The following is a 24,707-nucleotide window of genomic DNA, read 5'->3' on the forward strand; positions in this document are numbered from 1 at the left end:
TAGCATGTACGCATACTTTAATCTTGGGCTTTTGGGCTAGGAACGAATGATGTTCAACAGATTTGGAAACTATCCCACCTTAATTCTATCCTGAGGTTACATTTAAAGAGCAACACTTCAGTGTGAGGATGTCGGTACTACAGATTTGCTTCTTTTTGCCTTGGCATACAAGGACCAACATTGCCATCACATGACACCTGTGATAACAGATGGCAGTCAGTCATGCTTTTAACCTTAATACCAAATTAGAATAGAAAATAATGCCGAGTAGCTCTCAGAAAATTTACTAAAGACAGCTTAGAGACTATGAAAATTCTGTTGAATTTCAACAATAATAAACTAGTACAAGATTTTTTTTTATTTTATTTATTTTTTTTTTTTTTGTCTTCAGCAGTTTAGAAAGTCCTAAGTAATGATCTATGGTGAAGATAGACGCGAAGCTTCAATTTATTTTTCATCAGGTTCATTTCGTTCATGAATGAGATACGGTAGAAGATTTAGGAGTGCTCATTCTTGCTGTTTCATCCAAGGGTCCAGCACTTGGCTATACTGTGCCCCATGCAGGTACAGTTTTGCAGCCCAAATCATCGCGAACATCCCGGCTTCTCTGAACTGTGCATGCAGTCCAGCAAACCATCTATCCTTGGCTTGTAACTGTCAACAGAAGGGGAGCCTTGTGGTCACACACGAGGGCACAAGTCACCCAAGTCAAAGGACAAGGAAGAGATGGGATATTTATTATTTCTGTCAATGTTAAAGGGAAAGATTTCTGCTTTTTTTGTCTTCTAAAATTATGTACGCCCTGCTCCGCAGACTTTGAAAGAAAGCAGCAAATTTGAAAAAAAAAAAAAAGTGGAAAACTTATCATAAATATTAACTTCTTCTGTGGAAGAGATTCTGCTATTTATGAATGATTTCGCTGTTTTGGTGACTGCATTATAGAAGTCTTACATGTCAGCTTATGCATGCACGTAATTAATTGTTCCTTCAGGGAAACAGTCTCTTCACTTAAGGGTGAGAGAGGAAAACACTATGTCTCTTCCTACAAACAAGGCAATGAGAGCTGAAATAAAAGAGGACTTTTTGTTTTGTTTTCTCATGCATGAACCCACACATGTACACACACACATGCGTGTATACACAATAGTCACAGATGCAGCGCCTTCAAAGATTTGGAAAAAAGCGTGGCATTCTCAGTAGTCCGTGACATAAATTAAATGCCTGACTTTACACTCTCCAACTAGTTTCATGGAATTACTATTTCCCCTACTGCTCTTACATCATAATTTGGGTCAATAAATATCCCATTGGGCTATAAGTTTCCTAAATATAGAGACAGTATCTCATTCACCATAGCAGCCACAGCACAGTTCAAAAATGTGAATCCCATGCTAAGTATGAAAAGCAAATTCTACTTAATTTTATATTTTGTTTATAGACTATTTCTACCACATATAAAACCAAATTATTAAAGTTTAATGTTTATAAACTCAACAAGTTTGTATAATCATAATATTCTGAATTACGTCTGTTTTTCAAATTTTTTCTCTCAGATTTGAGTTTCCTTTGATTCTTGAGAGAATCCTCAAAGTTATTGATTTGAAATATCATCCGTTAGTGTAACCTGCCAAACCTAGAACTTTTCAAATAGCAAATCAATATATACCTAGAGACATTAAAATATCCTATATATTTATCATGGTGAGTAATGGTTGCTGAGGACTTACACGGTACCAGGTCCTGTGCTATTTCACAGAATATTTAAAAACCATCACTTGAGGTGTCTCTCTCTGGTATTATAATCTACATTTTATACAAAAGGAAAACTGTTCTGAAGAGATAATAACTGGTCTAGGGTCACAACACCGTATCAACTGGAGCTAGAATTCAAACCCCTTTTTCCCTGATTCTAATGCTTCCAGTCTTACATACGTTGCTCTGTTGTTTGCTTAGTGATAATTATGTACCTTTCTGACGTTCTCTGGCTCCACCATAATAGGGGCCAGGAAACTGCACTGGCCTAATTCTGGTCTTCATAGCACCCTAGGAAAACAAAACAAACCAAAACAAAGTAATTTTTAACTTACTCTATCTGAATGACCAATGTTGGGATCAAAGACCTGTGGCCTCTTTAAATAAGATTTTAATCAAAACAAATATGTATTTATCCGGTTAACATTTAATGAGCCCCTACTATCTGTGAAGCATTCTCTATACATACATAAATTCTGTAGTTTTTTATTGAAGCAACATACTTATGTTATCCACAACAGAGTACATACCTGTGATGGGATTTGGTTTGATGGGTATGGCCAATTTTCATATAATCTGTAACCTTTATGAATAAATAAAACAAGCAATTTTTAGCAAATATCTTTTTGAGTAAAAGCGAATGCAACAAAAATAATACAAGCAATCACAAATGAGAGCATAGGAAGTTAAGCACTAAATCTGATCTAGGACGGAAAAACAGTAAATTCTCGCACAGTACCATAGTTTTATACTTGATCTCATACAATGATATGTAAATGCAACAACCACAACTAAAGAATATTCTTGGAAAGGACCTCACGATAAATACGTCCCATTAATGTCACAGAAACATGTCAGTCGAAACAAATATTTTCATACGGAATACTTGGATTTTACAAATTTGAGCATCTTTTACAAACCTGTGAGTGAAATTTATGGCACCATCTCAACAAAAAGAACCTCAAAGATTAAACCTGCCACATCAAGCTTTCTGACATCCACACCCTGGACTGTGTATCCATCTCCTATACATTTATCCTTCTTCGGAACAAAATAGCTAGACAGTCAGCTAACTTTGGCCAAGAGTACTTTCTTCTTATTTCTTAAGAGAATGAAGAAATGTTTCTCCTTCACTGATATAGACTTTATTTTATTCCTTTGTATTCAAAGAAAAGAACATTTGTTTACCAAGCGGCTACTAGGAAAGCAGCATAATTGCTCGAAGCGAAGGCTGGATCCCGTCTGTAGTACTGGTCTGCTCTGAAGACTTGGGCAAGTTACTTCATCTCTCTGTGCTTTGATTTCCTTCATCTGTAAAGTGGGGCTAATAACAGTACCTACCTCAGTGGGAAGCTGAGCAGACAGATAAGACAATGTACATAAAGCCCTCACCACTATGCCTGCCACGTGATGAACATCGTCAACAAAGACAAGAATTGGGGCGCCTGGGTGGCTCAGTCGTTAAGGTCCACCTTCGGCTCAGGGTGTGATCCCAGGGTCCTGGGATGGAGCCCCACATCGGGCTCCCTGCTCTGCTGGGATCCTGCTTCTTCCTCTCCCACTCCCCCTGCTTGTGTTCCCTCTCTCACTGGCTGTCTATCTCTGTTAAATAAATAAATAAAATCTTTAAAAAAAAAGATGATAAGAATGGTGTCTATCGGGGCTCCTGGGTGGCTCAGTCTTTAAGCGTCTGCCTTCGGCTCAGGGCATGATCCCAGAGTCCTGGGATCGAGCCCCACATCAGGCTCCTCCGCTGGGAGCCTGCTTCTTCCTCTCCCACTCCACCTGCCTGTGTTCCCTCTCTCGCTGGCTGTCTGTCTCTCTGTCAAATAAATAAATAAATAAATAAATAAATAAATAAATAAATAAATAGAATGGTGTCTATCAACCTCTCCGTACCTGTGTCTTGTGAGAAATAAACAGTTTTCCTATTTTGACCCTCCCCTTCTCTCTCCTGCAATCTCTTAGTAAATGAACTGTTTTATTTCATGTGGAAATTCCAACTGAGCCCCTTCTCTGGGACCCTCCAAGGAAGGGGAGGATAATATTAGACACAGAAAGGTATCCTGATGCATCTTGAGAACATATGTTAAGTGAAATAAGGCAGTCACAGAAGGACAAGTACCTCGTGATTCCATTTGAGACACCTCAATAGCCAAACTCATAGAAACAGAGAGTAAATGGTGGGGAAGGGTGGTGGGGAGAAGGAAATGGGGAGTTGTTCAATGGGTATAAAGTTCCAGTTAGTAACACGAAAAAGTTCTAGAGATCAGCTGTAAAATATTGTGCCCATAGTTAAGAGTAGAGTACTATACACTTAAAATTTGTTAAGAGGGTAGATATCATGTTTTTTTTACCACAATTTTTTTAAAGTATCCTGAGCTATGATAAAAAGGTCAGGCCAATAGTAGAAATATGTGCTTCCTGTGCATTCCATTTGTTCTTATTAAATCCCGAACAGAGACCCAAAAGATACTTTGAAAACTCAACATTAGAAGTTAAAAGTTATCTGACACTTTGAGTCAGTTTCTTCCAATCTGTCAGCTGCTGTCTCTTAGAGAAATTTTATGCCCTGAAGCAGTTGGGCCACACAATAATTCTTAAGTGTGACTTCTAGGAACACCCACTTTACACAATACCAGCATTAAACATCCAAAATCCTAAGCTGTAAAATACAAGGGTAATGGAACCAAGAGGATGAAGATTTGGAAGGAGCTGTGATTCCAGCAATTTCAAAGCTGTTATTTAATTGTGAACCACTCATCTTTTCCCAAACACTTATTTCACAGATTAAGTAGGAGCATACAAATTGGTATTGTGGAATTTGGGGGGGAAAATGTGGTTCTCCTAAATATGAATTGTGACACTATGGACTGTTACAAAAATAAAGGGGCACAGCAAGGAATAGCAGTCACAGAAATTGGAAATGCAGAGCAGAATGATTACAAGTTTGTGTCATGCATTCTGTCATTTCTGATCATTTACAGATAAGACTTCCCATAGGAAAAAAGTCTATGAGCATATCGGCTCACAATTTCAGTTCTGAATTCAGTGAAGGAGTATCTTCACTGGCCTAATAAAATAAGGGAGAAACAGCCGCATCCTTCAAATGAAGACCACGTTTATTAAACATTTAAAATGGGAAGGAGTCAAGGAGTGATAGGTTGTAAGTTGACTAATTTAGGCAAGGTCTTTAAAGGTTATTTCTTTATCCTTGAATAAGAATATAAATGTAAAAAAAAACAACACCAAAAACAAATGCTGTAAAGACGTTGAACCTCGTAATTGATATCCCGATTTACTGTGAAATTTTACTCTTTTTTTCACATTATTGGGCCTTTCAGTTTTTCAATATTATGAAATGTATTTCTTAACATGACATGATTTTTCCTACTGGATATTTACTTTTGTTATTTAGAAGATAGAAATGTAGATGTAAAAATATTTTAAACCTACAGCTATAAAAGAGAATCCTTGCAAATATAATATCAGCATTCTTGATCTGTTTTAAAATAGATATGTACATTTTGATACCTATCAAACACTTAATAAAAGATGACTCCTCAAGGCAATTTGCAAACTATGGTTTCATCCAGATATATGTCAGTGTAAATCAGGAACCTTCAGCTCACCGTTTTTCTAAACAAGTATGCCATAATCTTTGCTAGCTCTGTTTCCGTGAGGCCATCATAAATCTACCACACTGCACTGTCGCCTCAGAATGCAGTCACAGATTCAAATACTTGAAAGCATAGTGAACTATACATACAGCGAGTCTATATCAAGAGTTGGTAATATCCTTCACCCTCACCTGTGGGGTGTTTTTCATTTTCACAAAATCTTAATATACATGCACCCATCATGCTGAAAAACACCCCATTATTATCACACTTCATTGAAAAATACCTTTGCTATTAGTCTATAATATGAAATAGGAATGGACACTCCTTTTACTGTACACACATATATGGTTTGCATATAACGTCTACTACATTACCCAAGGTGGACTTTAGTGAATTGAATGCAACATTGATTCAAATCGCAGAAAACATTTTTTTCTCAATTTGCTGCTACTGATATTTAATTTGCTTTGATCTAAACATGTTAACATTATCCAAGTGGAAGAAGCAACTAAGATTCGTTATTATAGATTTATTTCTAACGGTGAAGGTGTCTACTGAAAAAAAAAAGTAAAATAAAAGGCATAAAAGTATTTAATTTTCAGTCTTCAAACTTAAACGGTATATTAAAATCAGAAAAAAAAATGTAAACCTTTGCCTTTTCTGGAATTATAGTTTATAGTTTTGTATTTATTGAATGCATTCATAGGCTCCCTTAGGATGTGAAATGTATGGAAATATATGTGCATTGCTAAAGAAAGAACTAAATTTATTCTTTCCCCACATCATGCTCTTCTTTGCAGTAGAGGTTTTTAATTCAATACAGAGCTAGAATGAGATGGAGCCAATTTCCTGGTCTATATGTGTGACAAATGCTGAAAGTGGCACAAGATTAACAAATTAGTTGAAGTATAGATCTTAAAGGATTTTTTTCTGTGTCTCTAAATCAAAATTCATACTTTATTTGAAATGAAACCTTCTTTAGAATTCAATAATGACTAAAGGTCTTTTATTTCTCTGTATTTAAGATAAAAGGATAGGATGTATGACAACTACTAGCATTTTTGAGCAAATATTTTTATTTGTAAGAAAGCTTACAAAGATTATATATTTGGAATTTGAAATGATTTTGACTGTAATCCTGCATCTTGGGTTAGTCACCGCAATGTGTGATTTGGAAAAGACAAAACATTCTTTTCTGAATAACTAGTTATTCCCCCCAAAGAAAAGCATAAAATGAAAAGCAGGGGTAAAATTTATTTATTTCTGTATTTTTATAGGTAAAAGCAATGTTTAAAATGTTAGGTGCTAGATCAACGTGCCTCCTTTTCTAATAGCATTTGTTAGCCTGCTTTTAAGTAAAAACTATCAGGCGTGGCTGTTTTACCTAACCTCAGAATCATGTGCTTGATATAATCCAGATATCTGACACCAAACAATAAAAACATCTGTGACAATAAAAGCATGTAACAGTTGTGGAATTGTTTAATTTGGGAGAAAATGGCTACCTTTGATAATCATACGTGTATGAATTGATTTCTCCTCTGTCGAGAAACTTTTCTATTTTGCAAATGGTGTTTTTTTGTTTTTTGGGTTTTTTTTTTTTAAAGGAATCAACTTAGGACTTGGAAGAGCTTTTTAAAAGGTGTTCTGAAATACGTGGTTTGGATTTGGCTCACTCATTTCCGGTTTAGAGGCTTGTCATAGTCCACCTGTTTTTGCTTGGGCTTAAATTATATAAAAATACAGCATTTTAAAGCAAGTACAGCCTTACTTGTTGTACCCAAACATGATAACATGCTTAAAATTCAAGAAGAGTTCTATGCAGGTTGTACGTCTCAGTCACCCAATCTCCTTTCACATATCTGTTCATGTTGACAGACTATGTCATAATACATCAACAGAAAGATCAGCACAGAAGAACAAAATTTCATCGCCTGACAGCCAGAGGAAAACTGATTTTCAGTATTAAATTAGTAGAAATATATCATTACCTCACCTGCAATAAGTCTACTACCTTTAGCAGATAAGGAGCCTGCTATAATCACGCAAGCATATGCAAAGACAATTAGGTTTGCTTGTACGTTTGGCATCCCCTTTGACTGACAGCCTGTTCTCATTTTATCTTGTATGTGTTATTTTTTTTTTATATCTTGGAAGCAACTTAAAGAATTAAAAGCAATTTCTTAATGAGATATGCAGTATTACATATGTAAAAATATATATCTGCCAAATGTTTGGAGGACTGTCTATCCTATACCAAGCATAGGCAGAAACCTATTGACCATTGAAATGGAAATGGGTATTTAAACTTCCGATAAAAGTTAGGTACCTTTTTCATATAACATCTCGCTCTGTTTGAATTTCAGTAGAAATTTCACAATACCTGTAATAAATAATGTCTTTTGCAGCCCAGGGCATCATCTGCCACTTAGGCTTTAATTTTGCCCCTGTTTGAACACTCTACAACATATGCACTTCTCTTTTGTCTATTATCCTAGAGTTGTGCTATTCCCAAATATTGACATCATCTACTTTTATCAGCATTAACTGCTCTGAAGCTTCCCAGGCTCATGCTCAGCTCTATTTCTTCCTATTGATTATCTTCCTCACTCCAGCAGGTAGCTAGCCAGCGAGGCTGTCCTGAGAAATAGCTTCCAATGACTTTATACGCACAATTTACACGGAATTGTTTAAAGAAGATATTAGCCTCAATACAAATCAGTGAAGCTCATTTAGTCAATACTGCACAATTCTGCTGTTGGCACCCTGTCACATGCTCGTCTTTACAGTCAGCTGCCGTACCCAGTCTGCACATTAGCTATAGTATTTAGTTTCATATTAAAATGAAGCCGGGTTTTTTCGCTTTTGCTTTCCTTTTTGAAATCTTTTCAGTGTACTTTTTACATCACCTCACTGAGCCATGTGATAGTAATATATTTTGAAATATAAAAACCTGAGATTAAATGTTTGATTTTTGACAGTGTTCTTAAATATAATAAATTCAAAAGGAAATACTGTTAAGTTAAAATGGAGTGTTTTTCATTAAGTCCAATCAAATGGTAGACAACAAAGGATCTTTTATTTGAGAATATGAAGTGAAAATGAAAACCAGAAAACCTTTACTAAGAAAAGGTCCAGCTAAATTATGTTGGAAGGAGGTCTCCAGATTGAGTTTGGGTGTTTCTTTTGCTAAAAGTGAATTAAACTAAGATATGTTATGAAGAAATATTTTACAAAGAAGCAAACTTAATGCTTTTTGGAGATGAAAATAAGGTCTAAGGACAGTTGACTTTGAAAATAATTCTAAAGAAAGATCACATATGAAAAAAATTGCCACAGCATCTGATCTTTTCTTATAATCATAACAGGGAAATGTTTGGGGGAAAGTAATGCTAGTCCCCTCTTTCTCTTCCATAGCAATGCTGTAAAATTCTAGAAGGGGTGTTTACATTTCAGAATTACTCCTCCTTAAACTACTGGTTTATGATAGTTAATGAGATGATATCCAAATGTTGAAAACAGGAAAATTCAAATGAAAATCTAAATGTGAAATATAATATAATGAAATAACTAAGCAACATAATACTACTCTGAATGTTTGTGCAAATATTGCAAAATGAACTGCAAGACATTAAAATTCTTCAGTGGTTGGGTAATATATAAGTGAAGGTTTACATATAAAAGCTTTAGCTATCAAAAAAGGGATCTTTATATCATACTATCCTAAATTTTTTTACTTGAAAACATCACTAACATCTTGGAGTGCATTTTGAAAAGTTGTCATTAAATCAATTTGCATATTTCTTTGCAAACTGAAATTCAAGGTAAGAAGAAAGCGTAGGGATCAAAATAGGCTATTTGTTATAAAATGCATCTTCCAGCTTTAGTGGCTGAGTGGCAGAAAGCTTTGGGGAATATGAATGGTAGAGAAAATAATAATTTCAGTTTTGGTGGTTTTTAAGAACTATATCTTTTTTGTGAGTAAAAAGAGTTGAACCAAATAACAATTTTAGTTGAATGATAGCAAATAACAGCATTTTGAAATTTAATATAGGAAAGCAATCAAAATGGAATTATGTAACAAATTATTGTGAATATTTCAATATTTTCCCTTTTTTTACTATAAAATGTTAAAGGTGATTTTTGTATGACCTTTGCTTTCATTTCTTTTCTCCTTAAATATCACTAGTTGGGAGCTAGAGCTCTGAAGCCCAGGTAGAAAAGACATGCTAAGAGATGGCCAGTCTATCCTGACCGTACATCTTCTCACACATTTATTGCAAACTGACACTCATATAACAGCTTTTTTTTAATCACAAAGATTCAACAAAAAACAATTCCAGTACCAAGGGAAAATCATACTCCAGGAAAGAGAAATGCCATAATTGCATATTCAGGTTGCATAAATGCAGGCATGGCAAAGATAATTGCAATATTTGTGTGTGACAGCATTTTACCATTTAAAGAAGTCAATAATCTAGATATGATAGTATTTAGGTGTAATTGTGTATATGTATGCATATATCATATGTTACATGCAATACACAATACAAATTCTAGCCCAAACCGAAATATATAAACATTATTAGTCTTATTTTGTTCAAAATATTCTTTGATGAATATGTTTTTATGTATAAAGTGTATCTCTAACAACTAAATTATAAGAGCTTCATGCTAGTCCATTTATCATGTGATATTCTTATATTCAATCAAATTGTGTGATTTACATAGTCAAACGTTAGAACAGTCTCAATAAAGCAAATGCACACAAAACAATACAGGTTTTTAAAACTAACAGCAAAAAAATAGTCAGGTAAACATTTCACGTAAATTAAGATGCTGATTTTTTCCAAAAAACTTTTAAAATTATCCATGAAGTTTAAAATGTGAGTTTTGTTCTCAAATTATGTCAAAACATAAAATTTTCAAACGAAGATGTTTTATAGTAACTTCCAAAACCAACTAACTTTTTTAAAAAGTAGTTTTGATTAAGTTTCTCAAATATAAAGGAAAAACTTGTTTTCAGTTTAAGACCTGTCTATAGAGGAAAATATGATTCTAGATCTCCAATTTTTATAAGCCTTGTAAGTGCTTATATTTATGATGCATATTAAAAATTCATATTGGATCCACTGTGACTGGCTGCATAGATTACCAAGATGATGCCAAATAGCATGCATATCATCTCACTGAATTAGTTTTGTAGCAAAAAGTGCCACACCGAGTCCAGGTATCTCAAATAAATCTCTCTTCCATAAATATTCTGGCTAGTAGAACCTAAGCAGAAAGAACGTTTCACACTAAAAACTAGCTTTAAAAACAAGAATATTGAATTCTAATATAAGAATTCTATTTTATTAGCTTTAAAAACAAGAATATTGAATTCTAATATAAGAATTCTAAAATAAGAATTCTATTCTTATCTTTTTTAAAAGTATAAACTTACCCAAACTAAGTACCCATCCACACCTGTGCATGCACACACACACACACACACACACACACACACACACACGTTTTGTCAGGAGAAATTACATTTTTATCGTTAAAGTAAACTGAATATGAACCCGTTAAGGTGATTTACATTGTCATCTATGTAATTATACAGCTTTTAAAGGATGTAAACATTTCATTTAATCCTAATTTTACATATTGAATGTATCAATGAGTATTGTCATTATTAATTTTTATAAGGTGGAAATATTTTAAAACATCAACTAACACATACATCTATCCAAATTCTAAGACAATTAAATTTAGCTTAAAAAGATAAAATCGAACTGGATAGTTAATTGGAATATTTCATAACTTCTTTATCTTAAATACATATATCTCTAGAAACATATAAAGCACAATATTTAAGGAAATTAATATTACCCTTCTTATACATAGAGAGTACGTTTATGCATCTATTATATCCTTGGAAAATACATATATTCCATTCCATATGTGCAGCTATATAATATGTATAAATACAGATATATCATTATATGTATCTTGTCTATCTATGCATTTTGTGCAGAAAAGAAAAGCATTCTTGTAATCTAGAATAAAGCAATACAGGTGTGTGTGTTTGTGTGTGTGTGTGTGTGAGTGGGTGTGTGTATGTGTGTGTGGAGGGAGAGCCGAGGGAAAAGAGTTGGTAGCTTCACAAAGAGGTATTAAAGGTAGAATATTAAACATGTTTGAAAATGAATATGAAGGCATTATGTTATATAAAGAAATATCATTGACAAATTTTTCTCTCTCCTTTTCCTCTCTCTATGTGTGTGTGTTCTGCTGTTAACAAGAAAATGAACATTTGGGATGAAAGGAAATGATGACTGTATAGAAATTTAAAATAGGACACTTGAGTTAAATTTACTAAATTAAAATTTAAATCCAACTGGATTTTCCTTTCTGAATATGAAATAAGAACCCTACAATACGGGCATAAGAATCACAACATATTTTTAAATGTTTCTATTAAAAATTTTTCTCATGTAAATATTTGTATCATTAGTACCCTATAGTATCTTAAAATATTCTAAAGGCATGTATAAAAATATCATGAAATGAATCTGAAAGGATCATCTTTGTAGCATAAAGATCAAGACTTGAAGTAAAGACAAAGCTCCTCACCCTTTGACACAGACAGAACTGTTTCAAACCCTCTAGCTGAATGATTTTTACATACATCTACTTGTTAGTTTTTCAAATTTGTCATTTTTCAATACTCTAGGGCTGAAAAGGAGAAAACATGGGGTTGCATATCGAGAATTCATATCACTACTTAATAGTTTATATCTTGACCACCTTTAAGATTATTCATTTGGAGAGTTATAACCTCAGTAATTCCAGTGCTACAGCATTCAGGTGATGCTATTATATGTCCTCCACCAGAAAGCTCCTTATAGCAAGAATCCTTCACTAATACCTAGTCACCTAGATTCCTGAAGTCTTTAACTAAAAACCTATTTCTATATAAAAAGAACCCTATTTAACTTAACCATAAGGGTAGCAATGTTGTTGTTTGTCATGATGTTGACAAAAAGCAGTAGACAAAAAGTTCTCTGTAACTCTCAAATGGACATATTCATCCCCTAATTCCTAGGTAATTAACAAGGATAGAAACTGCACCCTGCATTGCCTCCCTTCAAGATGGTAAGCTAATGATACAATGGAATCAGAGTAAGTTATAGGAGGAGGGAATGGGGGCATGGAAAGAGGAATACCTTTTTCTTGGTTCCACAAAGGGCTGAGGGCCTAATTATTTTTAAGTATAATCCAACCAACCTCTTCTCATGCTTAGTTGCACTGAGTGACACTATTTGTGATGCCCAGTGTGCTGAAACTGAGCAGGTTGCTGTCAGTTTAAAAATGACTATAATAAAAGTGACCATGAAGATGGATCTTGTGATTTTGCGTTTCTAATCAGTCATCTGTGAAGAACACTTTTGCTTTGATTCAGCAGACTGGTGACAGCCATGATTGATAGTGCACGAGGATGAAAAAAGGTTATTAACTGTCTTCCTATTAAGCTCAATGTATTACCCCTCTAGGTGCATCTCATACTTTAAGTTAAAGTACTTACTCAGGTAAGGTCAAGAATGAACTCTATGGAGATGGTATCCATTCTGCTGAAAATGAGCAAGGCATCCTTTCACTGATTTTTTTTTTAATTTAGCATTTAAACTACATTTAATTCTACTATCTTATTTTTATTGGCTAAAAAAGAGAAATGTCCTCCTTCCAAGAACATCTATACTGAAAACACTAAAAGTATAGAAAATAGCTTTGAATGTAAAGATTTGAATGTTGAGCTAACTAGCAACATGTGTGTGGCATGTACATAAGTCTATATTTAAGCAGATGGTCATCTAGTGTATAATCTGAGGGTATTTAGACACTAAAATTGATTTGTAATTAAAAAATAAATATGTGTATGGCATTTGCAAAAATTGTTTTAATTTTCAATAATCCATATATGGCAAACTTTAGAAATAACAATTTCTAAGAAAATTAAAGGATCTAGAAATTTAGATATTTGTTTTCATTTACAGATAATGTACTAATTTCATCTCATTTTAACTTTTTAAAATTAGAAATATTACATATAGATGAACATTGGAATGATGGTATCTGTTCATGTTTTTAATGAGTATAACCACACATCCATCACATATGGCATGATAGATCCTAAGGTATTTAAATTTTTTCAATAAGTCAGGGTACACCATTTATTAAATGAAATAATAAACTTTTAAATGTTCTCATACCTCCTGTGTTCATTTATTCTTACTGAAGTCAAAATGTACTGAAAGATTTTTGTATACTTCATTTAACTTCTCTTTAAAAACATTTTAAATTTACAAGTTTGGCTATGAAAGATAACATTAAATATATGCATTTTAATTTAAAATTATAGTACTGTATTTCTTACATTTCCCACTGTAAACACTCAGTACATGTCAGATGTAATGTGAATTAGCCAAAAACATTCAAGGATATCGATAACTTGGCACTGACGTAACCACTTAAACTACAACCAACTTTCAGCTCTCTGCTTGACCGTTCTTCATTGAAGGACTCTGCAGAGTAGCACAGAAAAAGAAAATGCTACCAGAATGTTATTAGAGTTTTAGTGCAGGGAAAATCACATTATATCCAAAAGTTTTCTCTAGTATATCATGACCTGTTTCTCCAGTGTCAGTTATTATACTCGTTTTTGGTATGTAATAAATTATATTTTCAAAAGGTACTGTTTTAATATTAGGATCCATCAACAATGAAATATAGAGAAAGTAAGGAAATGAAGTTCAAGATTTCATTGAATTTCTCTTTAGAGCGACAAAAATTGGCTCTCTACCCTATTCTGCTTAATATTGCAATTGCTGTTTTGAGAACCTTTTCCAGGTCTCTAGTATTTTATGCATGCCAAGTATAACTTAAATACACACTGAAGGCCTCTTCATAAAAAATGTGAGATCAATATGAAAATTGTTTATTTAGTGAATTGTGTTTATGTGGAGTGGACTTAAAGGTACGTTTTAGAATTCGTACAAGATTCTTTCAATATGACACATTAACCTCATTATTAAATGGATTTCTCTTTCTGCCCTATACAACTTCAACAAACTTGTGCTCTCAAATTCAGAAAGCAACTATGAGATAAGTGATAGAGGGTGATACATGGTCAATGATAGCATTCTGTATTATTGTTCGAATATTTGTATAAGCTAATAAGAAATATGTTGCACGTTTCTCAAAAACATTGTTTGCTTTCAAAATAAAAAAAAAGAAAAAGAAAAATCCAGTTTCAAACTAAACCATGTAAATTAACAAAGTGCTCTGAATTATTAGTGAAAGTCCTGTCTTCTTCTATTTGTCTACCTGGGAGTTCAAGGAAAATCAAGGAAATGCAAAGACAAAGTAGGCCCAAGAGGAATGCAGGGATTTCCTAGTTACCCATTTCCTAGTCTCCTCTGTTCCTTCTCTTTAGAGAAGATCTAGAACACACATGACACATAGTACACATTCTAGGAAAGAACAAGGCAAAGGCAGTTTCAGGTAAAGTTTAGGTCATTTCCAAGGCAGTCAATTAGCATAGCTGAAATTGATGTCGAGCCATATTTTTTGCAGACTCCAACACTGGCAGACAGGAAAAGTTAAAAAATGTAACATTTTCTTTTATACTTTTGAAACTCCAGAACACAATGTTGCATTAATTTTGCTCAAGCAAGTGACAGAACCGGTGAAGAAATATCCCACACCTTTGTGCAAACCCTTTAAATCTGGTTCTGAGGTTATTGCGACTTGGTTTCATCTACTTGCTGGGGCACAAGGCGTCTTTAGTTTACAGTATCTAAGGCTTCGACCACTTTTAGCTTGAAACTCTCTCCCGAAGCTCTTCCACTCCTCTATGTATCTCCCCTTCTCCTCCTCCTCCTCCTCCTCCTCCTCCTCCTCCTCCTCCTCCTCCTCCTCCTCCTCCTCCTCTTCCACCTCCTCCTCGTCCTCCAAACCTACTAGGGGACATAGGGTAAGGGTATGAACCCGGTGGTGCACATCTGTGTAGCCAGAACGTGGATGCTGACAGTTGCTGTCCACTCCCAGACTGTGTACCTGAGCGTAGTGGCCACTCTGCTCTTCCGCCCAGCCCACTTCTGCCTGCAGTGTAGCTGCTGTCACGCTAGCCGGTGATTTGATAGGCTTGTCGGGTTGCCATGGTGTTGACTTCTTGCCTCTGAGGAGCTGCCCAATGACTGGAGGTCTGGGATTAAAGCGGGAAGAGGCAGCGGCCACAGCGAATTTCAGCGGCAGCTGCAGCAGCTAGAAACAAGAAGCGAGAGGACGAGGTCTTTAGACTGCGTTCCCCTCATGCAGCCAGGGCGGCCAGCGAGGGGGGGAAGGAGAAGAGGCGTGGGGGGGGGGGTTTGAAATGGTGACTACTCGAAGCCAGAAGATACAAGGAAGGGGTTTGAGACCCTCTCAGGAATAACTCTTAAGCAATCTGCACGCGCTGAGAGGGAAAATCTCCCAGAATTCGTTATTATTCACACAAGACATTACCTGGGCGGGTGGTGGGACTGGGAGTAAACGGTTGTTAAAAGGGATTTAAGTGGCTGATACACCTTCCCCCACACCCCACCCCTCATTGGGCAGCGAGCTAGCTTGACAAATAAAGAGGCGCTCCACGGAGAACTTCAAATCATGGAAACTAACTTATTCCAAGGAGAGAAAGTGCAGTGAGACCGCAACCAAGTACATGAAAATAGTTGCCTGGGCCGGTGGCCGGCGGGGGCGGCCTGGGAGGGGGGAGCCAGAGGGTGCCTGTGCAGTGCACAGCCCCAGACGGAAACTGTAAACTAGGAAATGAAAGGGAAAGAAACCGCTTCTGTTATAAATTAGTAGGTAGGTGAAGGTTACGCAAAGAAGAAAAGGGAAAGTAAAGCTGTTAAAAGAATAGAATAAAACCCCTGGGAGTTCAACTCACCCCCCTTCCCCAATCCAAGGGGAGTAGGAGGAGAAGAAAAAGTGCATTCTGGTGTGATGAGAACTCTCTGGAATGTCTGGAGGAGAGGATAGAAGTGCGAGGGTAAGAAGACCCGGGTGCTAAATAATTGGCAGGAGAGAGAAATGGGGGAGGGGCGGGGTAGGAAAGAAAGATTCCGCGATTCACCGAAGAGACTTCGAGATTCAGAGGAGGGAGATTCCAATAGGAGGAAAAGAAGTACAGAAGTTCAGACCTGTAGCGTAAAGGAGGAAACGACCAGAGTCAGTAAGAGAAAAGGAGGAAAAAGGTGTGTGCTGCTGAGGGAGGGCGTGGGAAGGCCACCACGGTCAACTGGAAGGAGCAACTGCTAGGACAGAGGGCAAAAAGGGCAGAAAATTGGAGCGACTTAGGCGGTCGACAAGAGCACCGCGGGGCGGCACCGGCGACTTGGAAGCCAGGTGCCGCACAGCCCGCTCCCCGGCTCGGGGCGACGCGGGGACTTTTCTGGCAAGGAGAAGAGCTGCTCTTTCAGCCTGCCAGAGTCACGATTCACCGCGAGTCCCAAACACACGCCTCACTAACTACTTTACAGCCACTTTCATTGATTTTCTTTAACAAATAAACATAATACCCGTTACAGCAACACTTCCTTTTGCTGCAGCTAAAATGCCATAAGGTCTGATTGCTGCATTTCTCTGGATAGCAGTTTTCAGATCTCCAAATAAATCGGTTTCCTTCACTTAAAAGATCAAATATGTGATCACATTCAGGTTTGGGGAGTCTAGTCTTCGCCCCCCTCTATAATTTGAGAATCACCTTTTAGAGTAAGTAGAAGACAGGTCCGGATACAAGTTTGCAAACCTGGAAAGGCTCACTGACATTTGCATATTAATTTTTGCTAATAAGAAGTATCAATTTGGAAGGAAAACACCGGCGAGGAAATGGACTCGTTTGCAATTGCAGGGAAATTAACACCAGTCCGACAGCCACACCTAAACTACTCCCCCAGAGTTATCTCTAAAAAATATTTCCTTTAAAAATAAAGTATTGTCAACTACACTTCAATTTAAAAAAATTAAGTATTTCTTTTAAAGTACCCCCTCTTTAGAGCGGTTTCTGCTGGAGGTTCTAACATACATGTCAAAGGGTTGTTGAATTATTCATTATTGTAATTACTATCATCATTGTCATTATCCCTTTCCATGTGGAAATAATTTTATTATCGTAATTTGATATCTGAAGAATTTCCTGTTAGTCGTTTGATAATCATTTTTTTCCGCTGAAAAGAAAAGTTTTGTTTATAAATGAGATAGAGAAAATGTTTTAAATGCTTTGATGTTTGCTATAGATTTCCGTTTATCTAATCGATCGGAATGCCAATAAAATCGATTAAAGGTTTAGTGTTTTACAAACAACCATTTTGTGCTTTTTGATTTTATGTTCAGAATGATTTTAATAAAGCTAATGCTTTCCTTTAACATTCTCCCTTTTAAAAATCCAAACCTTTATCGTTTTTCCTTTTATTATTAGAAATTGCCAGTTAAAGCTCTTCTAATAGGAAAATAAAAAATATAAGCAATGGCAGCAATGGTTTAAATTTCATTCTCTTGTTGCTCAAGGTATTTAAATAAAGCCCTTTAAAATCTTGGTGAATTATATGCGATCATTCAGTGATTGCGGAATATTAAATTAAACTTAGATAAATCCGCATTGAAGGAGGCAGCACCCAATCCTGAATTTATTTCCCATTTTCTCTAACAGCATCACTGCGCTCCTCTCTTTGCAATGACAATGTGCCAAATCTGGGCATTTTGAAAACATTTTCCATATGCTTTAACAGGGGACTGATAGACAAAGAAGAAAAGGAGATGATCTTTTTGCTCTGAGGTATATCTTCTTTAACCTTTTTCTCTTAGACTTGCACTGATAATCATTTTAAAGCAGAAGTTTGAAATCATGTAATTCTTTTTTTTTTTTTTTTTTTTGCTTTCACCTATTTACCCCCCCCCCCTTATCTTGTAATTTATTCCTGAAATGGAGTTTTGGTTACAATATAATGTAAAGCTATCATTTCTGTACCTTGGCAAACAACATTTGTTTCAAAATCTTTGATTTAGTTTCTGCTAGCTGCCTTCTGTAATTGAAGATGGATTTAATTATACATTTTGTAACTTAGATCAGATGGGCTGTTTGTTTGCTGCGGGATTTAATGGTGCTTTTGTGTCTAATATTTAGGGACATTACATATAGAGGTGGTGGCTTTTCTTCAATTATAAAGATTTGCACTTTTGTCTTGGAAATGTGAATGCTGGGATGAATGTAATGTCCTGTTTTCAAATAATTCTATTCAGTGGCCAGTGTTTAGTATATTGTCTATACAGCATTACCTTGACTAGATATAGATGTTTTAGGTTTTAAAAGATCACAAATTTATCGTCTATTCAGTGAAATCTCAGTTCTTTCTTTCTTTCTTTTCCCACTTATCTATCTTGTCCCATCTGCATCGTTGTCTCTTAGAGATCTTCCCCAGATGAAACGTAAAATTTTTGTTGGATATGTTTGCTGGAAATATCTCCGTGTGTTTTGAGAAGGGTGTGCTTGTGATCCTGGGTCTGGGCGCTGTTAAGTGTGAATACATGTGCTGAGGGGGGTTGGGGGATGTGTAGTGGTAAGTGATAAGGAGTCCTTATTAATTTGCATAAGAGCTGTAGAAGTGCTTGTGAAGTTAGTGAAGTGCTATTGTTTGGGGAGAGTCCCTCTGATTTTGTTTATAAACACTGGGCTTGTTGCCTAGAGGGAAAGGAGGTCACAGCACTGTCTGAGCCCTGACCTCTGAAAGGCCAGAGGGTGTCTGACTTTTCTCTCTCCCCCTTCCCCCATCCCTTCTCCACTCCCTTAATTCTTCCTTCCTCGAACCCTCTATAACTCCTCCCTTTTCCCCATTCCATACCTTACCTGTGCCTAACTTTACATAATAATGACTCCCCCCCCAACACAAGTTGAACCAGGTCAGAACCACCAGGAAAAAAAAAAAGGTAAAACAGATTTACTGCAAATAAAAACCAAAAAGGGACTTTAGTTATAAAGAGAGAAACATACAGAAACATGGAAGTACAGATAGAGACCGGGATCAAGATGGGGGCATTTTTATGACAAAAAAGACCACAAAGGAGATAAGAACCAGGTTGGGGGAGGGGAGAGAATCAGAGGACGACAGATTTAACTGCCCACAAATGCTACACACACATACACACTCAAAATGTCTTTCCTTTTTGAATTTCATTTCATTTCATCTAGCTCACTCTCACCATCAAAGAGGGTGTCCATTCTGGATGTTAGGTCATATTTTAAGCTCCCGCGCCCCCCCCCCCCCCCGCTTCTTGAGTTCTTAAGAAAAATATACTTTTTTTCGTAGTAATGAAATTGGGCACTCTTCCACACTATTTCTTGAATTATTTCACTGTAAATACAATGTGTTTGTGACACCATCCCAAATAAGCCCTGCACTTTCCGATTCACTGACAACTTCAGGTCCCCCCCCTTACACACACACAGCGACACCTCGCCACTCACAAAATGACAGACATTGGTATCAGTTTAAGTGTGTTTCGGAAAGGAGTTGCTGAGTTAAAAATGTTAGTTAACAGACTGCCTTTGTTAAATAGCCCCCGGGTGGAGAAGACCCAACAAAAAGAGGGAAGGAGGAGGGGGGCTGAGGATCTGAAAGTGTCTGTGGTGATATAAAGGGTTCCTAACGCTGAAATCTTGTAATACCTCGTTTCAAACTGAGCTCATCTATAGACCCCGGATGCGCGGTCAAAAGACTGGGAACCTTTTCCCCTTGGGCTGGGCTTGGTCTTGAGCTGGCGGGACGTGAGGGAGAGGGAGGTGGGGTATTTGTTACTGAATTGGTGAGGGCAGGGCGGGGGAATCTGGGAACAAACAGCGGAAGACTCCTTAAAGAGATTGTAAAGCCCAGAGTGTCCGCGGCACAGATTTGGGAAATAAAATACGCCAAGGAAAAGTCTAAAAGTGGAAATTACCTTTTGTCTCAATATTAATTACTTCTTGCTTCCAACACTCAACACCTAAGCACTTGGTATCCCTTTTTGGTTCTCCCCCAAATGGGAGCTCGGCGTCAGGGTCCGAGCGCCCCGGAATGGGCTTAGCTCGGCTGGGTAGCCCTGGAAAGTGTAGAAGAGGGTGTAGAGAAAGTTCTTGGCGCGGCAGGGAAACCTCTGCTCCTTTCACTTTGAAATAAAAAGTAGCCAAACGTTCCTTGAGGGCGGCGGCGGGTTCGCACAGAGTTTAGGGACAGCAGAATGGGGGCGGGGGTGAGGGGGAACCAGGGTCAAAGGTTGACGGCAAGGGGTCCTCAGAGACCCGAGAGGAGCAGCTGGGTTTCCTGGAGCGAGGGGCCGAGAAGGAGGGCGCCAGGGTCCGGGGCGCAGCCGGGGCGAGCCGGGCCGATCGCGCCCTCGCCCCGGAGCAGCCCCGCGGGCTGGGCTCGGGCTCGCCCGCCTCGCCGCGCCCCTGCCCGCGGCGCCGCGCTCCGCGCCTCCGGGCCCACCCCACGCAGACCTGCAGCCGCTTCTCCCCAGCTACCCTCCTCGCGCGGGCGCGCTCCAAGGCCGAGCCCTGGAGGAAACTGTTGACTCCGTGCTAGTCCCTTTCTGCCCCATCCCCTCAGCCCATTAACCCCCGACCCTCACCTCAGCTTCTCTTCTTAGCAAAGAGGTGAAAGAGGATGAGAAAGAGATGATTAAAAAGAACACACACACAAGCTAGGAGGGGAATACTCGCTAGCAGAGGGATTGCAAAAGTGGGCGCTCCTCTTACAAATCCTCCTTCCTTTTGTTTTCTTACTTAGAATTCAATAACCGCTTCCCCCCCCACACACACACACACACGAGAGAGAGAGAGAGAGAGAGAGAGAGAGAGAGATTTTCCAAGAAAAGAGAGGGATGTATTTTCCAAGAAAAGAGAAGGATGGGGGGCATAGAGGAGAAATAGCCACCAAATTTTTAAAATGGTTTTCCTGATTTGACGTTTGGTGTTTTGACATTAATGACATTAATGTTATTGATGATGTTTCAGGAAGAAAAAGGCAAGAGAAATAAAGGAGAACTTGAAAACGAAATGATCACCATTTCCCTATTCTTCCATGCCAGAAATAGACCCCTTTCTTCACCTGAGCCTGAAACAGACTTATTGTTCTCAGGTGTTTCCTTCATCATACGCATTTACCGTCTGAAATCGCAGGAAATGGTTTTTCCATCAGTGAGCTTGTACATGAAGCCCTCTCCCGCAAAGGGCTTGATCTTTTCTGATTTGAACCTGAAAGTCTCCCTGCCTTCATTTCCCCTCAGTCTTTTTAAAAGCCCCCACCCCCTTCCCCAACACACACCTCAAATAGTTTCTTAAAGCCAGAATTTTTGCTCTCTGGGGTGTTTTTCTGTAAACAGCAATGCTACATAAACACCTTCTTCACTTCCAAGTTACAGAGAATTAAAATTTTACCACTGTGGCCATGTATGTTTCTTAAAGCACATGGATAAACTCAACTGAGGTGCAATCAGACAGCACACCAATGATACAGTTGCTGTACAAAGGTAAGCCTGTAAACAAAGTAACTTAAAAATCTTAGAAAGCCATACACTTTGAGCAGATTCTTCCCAAACAAGTTTAAAATAGGATGGAGTCTTTGGAGAGGTAGATGATTTTCTTTCTGTTAACGTTTAGTAGCCCTGGTTTATACTATACTAGTACATACATCGACTTCAGATTCCTAAGGTGGTGATTTGCTCTTTTTTCTCTCTCTTAATAAAGACCATATCTAGGTTTTATTCTCTACTCCAAGCCTTTGGACTTTCATTGTAACCTTAGCCAGCTGCTGTAGGTAGGCAACCAGCTTTTCTGATTTGGGCCTAGGTCTGCTCTTTTGAGGACGATGCTTTTATCCTCCCAGGTGTTTTGTTTGGTTTTTAATGTCATTTGCATGAGGTCTAGGATTTTCCAAATGTTCCCTGATAGCACAATGTTTCAGGTCCAGAAAGATGCGTGTTTGCAGCCTCTGTTATTCTGCGATAAAACTTTTTGTTGGTATTTGGTAGATTTGGTGCTTAAGGCCTAAGACAAGGTTTTGAAGCAGATCCTGGCGATCCAGAACTTCAAAGACCTGTCAGCTCAAAGCAGCTGACACCTCACCTGTCCAGGAAGCTGGACATTGCAAGTATTTCCTGTTTTTAGCTTGTTTGGTTTGTACTTTCACCTCTCTCTAGAATTCTTATTTTTGAAATATTACATAGATAGTGTCTACTTGTGACCTATAGTGTAGCAGTGTATCAAGATGCTCTCTGAGTAGCAAGGGATAATATATATATATATATATATATATATATATATATATATATATATATATATATATTCCATATTCAGATATTCAGTAGGGGGTATTTAAAAGTATGTCTATTCCTAGTTTTAGTTAATTATCTTTTAATGAAAGTGTCACTCATATTCACATCTGTAATATTGGAAAGAGATAATTAGATTTTCAAATGAGAATCAGCCACCTTAAATTTTGTACCAGAAAATACCAAGTATATTTCATTCTAATGAGATCTGTAGTGGGGTTTTAAAATTCATCATAATGTGCTTCAAGAAAGATAATTCAACAGACTTGCAAGATGAAAGGGTTTTTTTTCCCCTAAGTCTTCTTAAGCTATTACATTGAACTTATGCAATTCTGATAAAATATTCAAAAATATTACATAAAGCTAGGACCATATCCCCACTATCACCCTTGCACCCATCACTTATTCTCATTTGAAAGTTTACTTTGACTCAACTAACCCCTTGCATCTACCATGCCTTGGGTTTTCTCTTCTGCGTGTGCAAGCTAAAGATACGTGTTTAAATAGGTGCCTATGGATCCAGAGTGTAATTCTTCCTTCGAAATAGGCTGGGCCAAGCAGTGTTTGCACACTGCCAGGCACCCTTTATTTACATACATCTGCATATTTGCTCAGTCCCGCATTTCTCCATTAAAATGCGTTCTTGTACACAACAGAATAAATTAGGCAGGGAAAAACTCCTCATTACTCTAACTTATATTTCTCCTTTAAGCTCCCTAGTAAACAAGTCTCTGGTCCGATAATAATTACTTTGCTTCATTAAAATTAAAAAAAATTCGACTGGTTAAAGGGCATTGCTTTGCCGGTATTTATGTTTTATTTTCTCTTCCTTTTTGCTGAGAGAGAGGGACAGAGAGGGGGGGAGAGAGAGAGAGAGAGAGACAGAGAGAGAGAGAGACTGTGTGTGTGTGTGCGTGTGTGTGTGTGTGTGTGTGTGTGTGTGTCTAATGAAGTTTGGGAGTCGCGCGCTCAGGGGCGCGTGGGGTGCGAGCCCCGGAGATCCCCATCTCCTGCCCTCTCCGCGGTCGCAGCGTCCCGGGCTCCCGCCGCAGCGCTCTGAGCCTTGCAAGCCGCGAGGCTCCCGGGCTGCTCCGAGTCCGGGCTGCGCGTCATTTGCAGTCTGGGGAATGTTGATCACCTCACTAATTACACCTCTCTCTCCCCCCTCTCCCTCTCCCTCTCCCTCACTCTCCTCTCTCATTCCCAGAGTGCATATCGGGAATAGACACACAAAGACATGCGCACTCAACTTAATCAGCCATTTTTTTAAACAGGGCTAAAACGATAATAATTAGCAGAATAAAGACATATCGGATTTTCATTTCCTTTCCTCCTTTTCCCAACCCCTTCACAACCAAACAGCGAGACCGCGGTCGGCACATGCTTTAACTCCTCCCGGACCCCCGAGGACCGCTCCATGCCCCCCACTTTCTGCTTCAGCGTTTTTATTTTCACCCAATAAAGTTCGAGGATTATTTTTTTATTTTTTTTATTTTTTTTTAATGAACCCTCTCGTTTTACTTGGATGTGATCAGCTGTAAGTAAAATAAAAGCAAAACAAAAAAGAGGCGAAGATCGAGTAGGAACTGCAGGGGAAATGGAAAGTAAGTTTTTTCTTTAACTTTTATTGAGTAGTTTGTGTTAAATTTAGGTCGAGTATCGATTATCTTTCCAGCCTGATCTTGCACAATCTTTGATATTTCGCTCCCTCTCTCTCCCTCTCCGCCTCTCTCCCTCTCTGCCCCTAGCTCGCTCGCTCTTGCTCGCTCTCGCACACATCCCCTCATCCCGACCATCTCTTCCGCTCTGCCCCCCTTTTCTATCTCTTTCCCCCTTTTTTGGCTCAAGGATTTGCTCCGCTGAAAGAGGGAGGGGGCATTGAGGGACCTGATTTTCCACTTTCTTGGGGGGGGGGGGCTGCGTTTTTGGGGATTTAACTTTTGG

General features: G+C 37.8%; 1 long non-coding RNA gene across 4 annotated transcripts in view; it reads right to left on the bottom strand.

The window, feature by feature from the left end:
- Positions 1 to 24,707, bottom strand: part of LOC123000839 (uncharacterized) — a 43,596-nt gene that overhangs the window by 17,227 nt on the left and 1,662 nt on the right. For 2 of the 4 annotated variants that reach the window (XR_006409170.3, XR_008957716.1), the window contains 4 exons: positions 15,480 to 15,686; positions 2,283 to 2,335; positions 1,968 to 2,043; positions 388 to 654 (listed from right to left, as the gene is read on the bottom strand). This is a non-coding gene — a long non-coding RNA (uncharacterized LOC123000839). Of the gene's footprint in view, positions 1 to 387; positions 655 to 1,967; positions 2,044 to 2,282; positions 2,336 to 15,479; positions 15,687 to 24,707 lie in introns of those variants that run through there. The other 2 variants (XR_008957715.1, XR_008957717.1) reach the window with 1 other exon arrangement.

The sequence above is a fragment of the Ursus arctos genome, unplaced genomic scaffold (genome assembly GCF_023065955.2).
Source record: "Ursus arctos isolate Adak ecotype North America unplaced genomic scaffold, UrsArc2.0 scaffold_6, whole genome shotgun sequence".
Taxonomy (NCBI): domain Eukaryota; kingdom Metazoa; phylum Chordata; class Mammalia; order Carnivora; family Ursidae; genus Ursus; species Ursus arctos.